Consider the following 9,349-nt stretch of genomic DNA (forward strand, 5'->3'; position numbering starts at 1 on the left):
GGAAGGGAAGGACAATGGAACTTTCTTAAGGATATTTTCTGTGTAAAGCAAAACATGCTCAGTGATATTAGCTGAAATATGATATTCTGCCAAGCAGGAAAGCCAGCAGACTTGTCTCCTCGCTTGACTGTGAAACAAACCATTGGCTCCAATGGGCAGAGCAAGCAGAGTTTAATCAGCAGAAGTCCCAGCATGCAAGCGGCAGGAATCCAAAAGGGGGGAAATGGCCTGCTTATAGCCCAGATGGATAGCAGATGCTCTCATATTTTAGTCCTACCACATGCATATGTGGTTCATCCATGCCGGCAAGGGTTGCCACATGTTCAGGATTCCAGTGTCATATTCAGGATGTAGGAAAAGCATTATCCTGGACACGAAATTTCAGGAATTTGAGCAGGAAGTTTGCTTTAATGAATTTTAATCATTTTTCTGGTGCTTCTCTCCAGGCATTGTAGCTACATGGTGTTCATGTTTTGAAGCCCCATATTCTTACTCTTTGTCTCTCACTAGTGCTTCCAACTGCCTAGGCTGGCTCTCTCTATATGGATCAGCAAACCCCTTCCCCTCCTTTCCAGACCATCTCTAGAAGTAGAGAGGGTGGTGATGGGCTTCTGGGTTTAGCTGTGATTTGTATGGACAGAGAGAGACCCCTTTACTCCAGTGGCATTGTTGATCCCATTTCTCTCGGGAGCATCTGTTGCCTGATGAAGCACCTGGAGTCTTGTGAGGCTCCTTCTCCTGTGCAAAGAATGCTCTAGGGGAAAACGTGCAAAACAGCCCCCAAGCTCCACTGTTGAGCACACTTTCCAATCCTGGTTTTTTAAAAAAGTAAGTTTTTAACATTTGCAAAAATAAAACTATATGAAGGATTAATGTCAGTTGAAAATAGCCACAATAACAAAACATAAAAGCCTCTGCAGAATAGAGGGTTTATTCCAACGTGTTTACATTAACATCGTTCTCAAGGAATATTTTCACTGGACTGCCTGGAATGAGATACTTTCTTGCCGGAAGAGGCTCCCTAGGATTCTGGCAAGACAATATCTCTTCCAGGCAGTCCACTGAAAATATTCCTTGAGAACGATAATAATCGAAACATGTTGGGATTATTCTGCCTCTCCTCTTTCGTTTAATTGTTTTAAATTTTGCATCCTCCTCATTTAGCGGTTGTGTCCAGGTATTCTCTCAGATGTATATGGTAGGTTTCATCCCGATATAGTGGAGATGACTGAATGTTTAATGTAAACCGCCCTGAGCCTTTTGGAAGGGCGGTATAAAAGTTTTAATAATAAATAATAAATAAAATAAATAATGCTTGACAAATGCAAAATGTAGACCCTCAAGTCACTTAGCTATTCTCTCTTGGCCAAGTACAGGGCCAGTCAGAGCATGGTCCGAAGGCACATGATGCACCAAACCTGTTGAAGCTAAGGAGCACTGTTCCCTCTAACAGTGATTCTCAAATGTTGTTGACTACAACTCCCAGAATCCCCAAACAAAAGTCATTGCAGCTGGAGATTCTGGGAGCTGTAGTCAACAACATCTGGGAATCCCTGTTAGAGGGGACACTGCCAAGGAGGTCTGGGCTGGCTCCAAGCCTGCATGGGGGACCCCCTGGGAACTGGAGGCAGCATAAATAGGATCACATGAAATGAAATAAAGGCTATATACCATAAATAAAACACTAATCTCATTCAAAATTCTCAAGGTTAGGCAGTGTATAGAAGTGACATGTGTCATGCATAATGCAGTCCTAGTATGCAAAATAAGTCCCACTTTGTTCCATGGGGTTCACTGTCTCGTAAGTGTATGCAAGCCTGTAATACCATTTACTTCTGATAAACCATGTGCAAGATTGCTCTGCATATCATGCAACATTCACTGTCTACTAAGAGCATATGCAAGGCGCTCTAGAGGAAAAGGAACAAAAACCACCTAGCATGATATATTATTTATGCAATGGACAGCACCATTCTGCAAGTGCAACCAAAGGACAGTGGTATTTCTACATCATGTACATGAGGAAAAGGTAAAGTGTGCCGTCGAGTCGGTGTCGACTCCTGGTGACCACAGAGCCCTGTGGTTTTTCTTTGGTAGAGTACAGGAGGGGTTTGCCATTGCCTCCTCCCACGCAATATGAGACGATGCCTTTCAGCATCTTCCTAAATCACTGTTGCCTGATATAGGTGCTTCCCATAGTCTGGGAAACATACCAGCGGGGATTCGAATTTGTTAAGTCATTTCCCCACTATGCCATTAGGTGCCTATGCACAAGAGGCTATGGCCAATATGCAAGATTGTGGCAAAAACACTGGGTCAAACTTAACATCAATACGACAGATGTTAAATGTATGCCCCTATTTCTATTTTCCTTTAAATATTTATTTTAATAGTAGCACCTGGTATGCAGGGGGTGGGGTAGGTATCCAGTCTGAGACCACAGTGCAACCATTTCCCCCAGACTGTTTTCTCAAGGAAAGCTGTTACCTGCCATGGAAAGAAACTCCTACATGAGAAATGAGATTATTGACTTCCTAGGTAAGTATTAATCTGGTTAATGTTTTTCCCCTTTCATCAGAAGTCTGATTTTCTCCTTCCAATCCAAGGCAACTGAATATATGGAAGGGGACTGGGGTCATGTCTGCTAGCACAACCATACACGCAGCCTTCATGCATCCCGTGGAAGGTGAGAATGGACTCAACGAGCATGTGTGTACAACTGTGTGTGTGTGTAGGTTTTGTACATGTGTGCAGTCAGTCAGCCTTGAAGTGAGAACAGGGTAGAGAAATGGGTGTCCAACATAGCGCTGGGCATGAGCCTTTTGGGCATAGGAAAAATATATAACTCCATGCTTTTTCTCGGCCGGAGCAGCGTATTTTGTACAACGTTCAACCATTAATTGTGCGCCTAAACTGCACCAGAAAATGGCGACCTCACAATCAGCTCGGCTTTGGCTATCATGGACCAGACACATTCTTGGGCTAGGATATTTGTCCCTGATGCCAGGATTGCTGGAAGCCCTAAGTCAACAGATGCCAGCTATCCATCCTTGCTGTGGCTGTTCCTAATTTTAATCTGTCTGGCCACGGCTTGTGAATTGGGATGGGGGTGGGGACCTAGGGGACGATGTGAGTTGCAGTCCAACATCATCCGGGGGCTCATGGTTGGAAGCCTCTGCTGTAGAGGAAAGGAGAGTCCAGGCAACTGTTTCTCACCCTCCTGTCTGAGCTCCTTACCCACCCATGCCGAGAACGTCAGGGAATTGTTGTTCCAACGAAACCCCCAACAGTCTCTCGCAAATCTCTATTTCCCAGCATGGGCAGCTCCAGGGATTGCAACACACAAAGTGAGGCACCAAACTGTTGCCTTGCCCCATGCAACATGGCAATGGTGAGGACCCAGCCAGCCCCCTTTCAAAACCAATCCCGGCATGCTTTGAAAGTGGCATGGGCAGCAGGGAGGAAGAAAGGTTACCAGCAGCCTCCTCCTCTTCTTTCTTGCAAGCTTTGCAAGGAGTCATTCTGTGCCATGTCTGCCAGGATATGCTTGGTCATATTTACTCTTGGTCAGAGTTCCTCCACTGTCAGCAGCAGAGGGCATCTCGCCACCCTGCTGGTACCCCAATGATCTGACCTGGCTGCCGCAGCCTATCTCAAGAAAGGACTGGCCCTCTTTCCCAGGTCTCTTTGGAGGAAAAGCATGACAAACCACTTTCAAGCTGATTTAGGTGTACAGTGTAAATGGGCTGAAGCCAGGTGAGCAGCTGCAGCTGGTCCCTGTTAGCCATGTGGATGGGTGGAGGGCCAGTAAAGCCTGAAGGAGCCCATGCACAGAAAAAAGTCTGCCCAGCAACTAAAATTAAAACCATCTGGGTGTGTTGTGAGAGATTGAGATGAGAGGGAATACAGATGGGTGGAAGAACGGGGAGGTTGTGTGGCAATGAGCCTAAGATGGCAAAGGGAAAGAGAGTCGTCAATGTGCTTTATTATAATGCGGCTTGTACTATAGGAAGCATCACACTTGTGGGGGAACAGACAGAGGAGCTGCAACAATCATGATCTCTGCTGCAAGACAGTTGCAAGTTGCTTGTTTCCAGAAGCTGCTCTGGTGTATGTGGACTTTGCAGTTAAGTCATAGGACTGGCAGCTTCCCACTCTGTTATTTCAAATCATGCTATTTTTAGGAAACTTCTTAAAGCACAGAACAGAGACTTGTAGCAAAATCAAAGGAATTTCAGACTTTGGTTAAAAATATGCATATGGCTTTTGTATATGTAGAACTACTAAGGTAAAGGTAAAGTGTGCTGTCAAGTCGGTGTCGACTCCTAGCACCCACAGAGCCCTGTGGTTGTCTTTGGTAGACTACAGAGGGGTTTACCATTGCCTCCTCCTGCGCAGTATGAGATGCCTTTCAGCATCTTCCTGTATCGCTGCTGCCCGATATAGTACCAGAGGGGATTCAAACCGGCAACCTTCTGCTTGTTAGTCAAGCATTTCCCCGCTGTGCTACTAAACACCGGTGTTATTCCAAAATTACACAATGAGGTTTAATGTTGGTACAGCTGTTAGCACTCCTTCCAATTTAAAACATATTTTTGGCCCCATTATATGGTCATATTATCATATAATTTTACCACCTTCTTATTATCATATAATTTTACCACCATCACCATCATGTGATATGTGCTTAATGCGATCAGCTGGGACTCATAGGGGGAAATGGTTCATTATCAACTTTGTTCAATATTGGTAAGATAGACAATAGTGACAATATTAAACAAAATCAGTAGCATCAGAGGGAGAAAAATAACTGACGTGGGTGCAGACAAAATGTGTGGAAGTAGCTAGGCCCAGCAGTGGACATGGAGATGGCAGCGCAGCTGGAAGTTTGGAAACACAGTGCCATTCCAGTTTCAAGGAGTGTGCCAGTTGTTTGGTTAATTGCATCACTGATGAAGAATACACCTTAAGTTTTGAGCTGAAAGATGAAAATGAGAATATAGCACCACTACATGTAAATCTGTGACTGCAGGGTACCATAACATACTCAGAAATCAATCCAGCTTTTTTTTTAAAAGCTCATTATTTGAACACCGACATCATGAGGACAGTTGTAGGTTAGCAACTAGAATGAACAGGCTAAATTCAATAGCCCTATTCAGACATTATGTTGTAGGAGTGTATAGATGTCTGTACACTTGTACATGTGTTGTGTGAATGACTGTACCTGCATTCACGTGAAAAGTGAACCTGGATACAGACCCCTCCCACAAATGCATGGTACAGATAGGAAATCCTGGGTATTTAAGAGAGCGTCTTCTTCGCTAGGAACCCCGCCACCAATTAAGGTCATCTGAGGAGGTCCGTCTCCAGTTACCGCCAACTCGTTTGGTGGCTACACAGAGAAGGGCCTTCTCGGTTGCTGCCACGAGATTGTGGAATGCCCTCCCTGCTGAGTTACGCTCCTCCCCATCTCTGGCAATTAAAAAACATTTGAAAACCCATTAAACATTTGAAAACCCATTTTTTTACCCAAGCTTTCTCAGGTTTTTAAAAAATACTGTTTGTTTAATTTTATGGTTTTTAAATTATTGTATTGTTTTAACTTTTATATGTGTTGATCATACGTTGAACTGTTTTAACTTTTATCTGTGTTTTAATTGCTGTTAGCCACCCAGAGATGTAAGTTTGGGTGGGGTATAAATTTGATAAATAAATAAATAAATATATGTACTGCTGTTCCTGAGTTCAACATAACTTATAAGTCACTGTACCTATGTACACTGTACACTCATGGTATGAATGTTCAACATACTGTCTGAAGGAAAGGAAAGATTGTACCGCCGAGTCGGTGTCAACTCCTGGCAACCACAGAACCATGTGGTTTTCTTGGGAGAATACAGGAGGGGCTTATCATTGCCTCCTCCCACACAGTATGAGATGATGCCTTTCAGCACCTTCCTATACTGCTGCTGCCTGATATAGGTGTTTCCCATAGTCTGGGAAACATACCAGCGGGGAATCGAACTGACAGCCCCTTGCTCCCTAGGCAAGTTGCTTCCCTGGGGCGCCATTAGGTGGCATAATGTCTGAATAGGGCTACTTTCACAGCCACAAACTCCTAGAAGGCCTTATGAAGACATTGTTCTCTCAGCCTTAGCACCCATCCTCATTGCCAATATGGGGATGATAATACAGCCCTACTCCACAGGGCTGTTGATTTACATGTTAACATGTATGAATTGCTTTTAACACTTAATATGTACGATATAAAGTGTTAAGCGTTATTGTGAGGACAATGACTAGCTTGTGTTCCTCCCACCTCCATTTTAGGATAATATACTTATGGATATTAAGTTCCATGCTTTTCTAAAAAATGCCTTCTAGGTTTTCACCCTTATGAGTTAGACAAAAAGATTCTCACAGTCATCTGACTCAAGGAAATGAGGTATAAAAACACAAGATTTGCAATAAAAACATTAAAGCTGCCAACCCTTTCAGTGTGACTACAAACTTTCATCACGGAACAGGTTGTGCCAGGGAAAATGACAGGAGAGCAGATCCAGCAGGAGGAGCAACGGTCTATGGAACATGTGACAATTCAGCATGGAACAGCAGTTACCTGGTCATCTGAATCTGGTTGCTATGCAACAGGGATAACTTGCAGACCGTTTCATGTTGATAAGCATAGGATGTCATCTCTGTTGCAAACACAAACCTCTTGTCCTGGGGGTAGTTATGGAAAATGATGTGAACAAGGAGCACTCTTAAGAAATAAGTCCACACACACACACACACACACACACACACACACACACACACACACAAATATATGGTTAAGAAGCATTAATTTAAAATTAAGGCTTCAAGCACATTCTACCTGAGCTATTTGCCAACCATTTGGTTGATTCATATGACTGCAAGCAGAATGTATTTTTCCCCATTCATGCTGGCCCTTTTATATGCAGCTACAAATGTTCTCATATGGTTATGTGCATGAGGATGGATTGCCAACATACTCATAGCAAATTGCAAACTTTTTTCTTCAGTCCCCCCACTTCCATCCCACCAGCCTGGAGATCTGGTGACAGGGAAAGTTCCTCTACTGTCTATCAGGTCATTATTAAAAGGTACAAGACCCTTGCCTGGAAAGAGATCGCTAGAGACCACGTGTGCAGGGTATTCTCACACAGTTTAATGGCCACCACAAGCACAAATCGCCAGTCAGGTGGCTGTAGCTAAGCGCATTTTAATACATACCTAAGTAAGTAAAGTGTGCCGTCAATTCAATTTCAGCTCCTGGAACCCACAGAGCCCTGTGCTTTTCTTTGGTAGAATACGGGAGGGGTTTACCATTGCCTCCTCCCACGCAGTATGAGATGATGCCTTTCAGCACCTTCCTATATCACTGTTGCCCGATATAATATGATGTAGTACCAGCGGGGATTCAAACCAGCAACCTTCTGCTTGTTAGTCAAGCATTTCCTCGCTATGCCACTTAAGGTGGTAATACATAACAAATGACTTCCATCCTGTGAAAGTGAACTAAATCCTCACCACCTAGAGTCTTTGGAGGAAGCAGTATATAAGAAAATTCTAATTAATAAATAAATTTTACCATTGTCTGAAGCAACCCATTCAATAGTGTGGATTCAAATCAGAGCATGCACAACTTTGAAGCATCGTTCATATAACCTGGAAGGCTATGAATGTACTGTAAGGTGCCCCTCCTCTTTAAGAAACTACCCTTATATTAGAGCCTCCCAGTATGATTCCTGAACCACAAAGAATGACCCCCTGATGTTAAATGTAGTTCCACAAAACAAAAGGCATATTTCCACAGTTCCATGGCATAGATACCCATTCCAGTTCTCTTTGCTTCAGTTTCTAAGTAACTTCTCCTTCAATCATATGGATTCTATTAACTTTCCTGGGGATGGCTCACATGTGAATGAGCAGAGACTAGCTCTCATTGGGCAGGAGAGGAAGGTCCAGGAAATACTTTAGCTGGGAGAAATCAATATACGTACATTGTGAGCTACAGACACCCCACATTTAACAACACATTGTTTACCCTTTAAAATGATTAGTCAGTTGCCAATACGTAGGGTTCCTGTGCCATTTCTGTACACAGATGTTAAAGGAAGGATGGCGGGGTGCGGGGGGGAGGAGTTTGGAAACTCTTAAATAGTGGAGGATGGAATTTCCAGCTAGGGGTGGCATTTTTGTAGAGTAAGGTTGTGAAAATAGCATGGGCCAAGTTTCACAGGGTGGTGGTGATGGTGGTGGTGTTAAGCTCTCTAAAACTCACACACCAAAAACCAAACAACCCCTTGTTCTTTTCGAACAAGTAACTGGCCAATTAATATAAAACAAACTGAGGGAAGGGAGTGGTATTTAAAAACAAAGCAAAACATGAAAATTAAACCGGACTGTTCAACACAACTAGGAACCTTTAAAACAATATGGAATTAATAAGAACAGCTTATCTTGGATCAGATCAAGGGAGTCATCTAGTCCAGGAATGGAGAAACAGATGCCCATGGGAAGTTCATAAGCAAAGCAAGTTGAAGTCAGGCACACAACACCCTTTGTTGACTATACACCCCACACAACATCTGGTAGTACTCAGAGGTATATGGCTGCTATACATGGAGGTTCCATTTTGCTAACACGTTTGCCCTGCATGAATTTGATAGTTCATGGTGAAACTGAGGGCAAGATACCAAAAAAGCCTGGTACCCTTTTAAAAGATGTTAAGGGCGGACAGGAGTAAAAAGCAATAAAATTATTATTTTTAAAGAATTCAGTAGCAAAAGCACCCTTTCAGAGCACTGGCTTCAGCACCTATTTCAGGATATCAGATGGTGAGCCTAACAGCAGAGAAAATAAATCAAAGAAGAAGATGAGTATCTGACTGCAAATCATAAGTATCCCAGCTGCCCTTCCGCATAGTATTACTGTACGGCAACGGATAGCAAACCCAAAAATCGCGATCTGTTTTGCTAGTGCCGCCCGCTCAACTGTGCTCTCACGTTGAAGTACACCCCGCCCGCTCTCGCTCTCAGGCAGAGGCGCTGACAGCGGGGTCACGTGAGACTGTGTATGTGTGTGTGTGTGGGGGGGGGGTTTGACCTACTTTGAGCCAACTGCAAGCGGTCCCGCAGAGAGACTCTGCGAGAGAGTTCTCTTCCCCAGCATCCGGGGCCCCCCGGCGGGAAAGCCAGCCCGTGAGTCTGGAACAGTAGGCGGGGCCAAGACAGAAGAGGTTGAAGTCACAGGGAGGAGTTTGAACGATGGAGGGGATTGGCTGGGAAGAGAGGAGGGTGGGGTAACCGAGGGGCTTAAG

General features: G+C 44.0%; 1 long non-coding RNA gene across 1 annotated transcript; it reads right to left on the bottom strand.

The window, feature by feature from the left end:
* Positions 1 to 4,036: 4,036 nt before the first annotated feature.
* LOC128344732 (uncharacterized) lies at positions 4,037 to 9,123 on the bottom strand. Its single transcript, XR_008316009.1, has 3 exons — positions 7,261 to 9,123; positions 6,623 to 6,726; positions 4,037 to 4,978 (listed from the first exon to the last, which is right to left on the bottom strand). It is a non-coding gene; the product is annotated as an uncharacterized LOC128344732 (long non-coding RNA).
* Positions 9,124 to 9,349: the final 226 nt, after the last annotated feature.

The sequence above is a fragment of the Hemicordylus capensis genome, chromosome 2, assembly GCF_027244095.1.
Source record: "Hemicordylus capensis ecotype Gifberg chromosome 2, rHemCap1.1.pri, whole genome shotgun sequence".
Lineage (NCBI taxonomy): Eukaryota > Metazoa > Chordata > Lepidosauria > Squamata > Cordylidae > Hemicordylus > Hemicordylus capensis.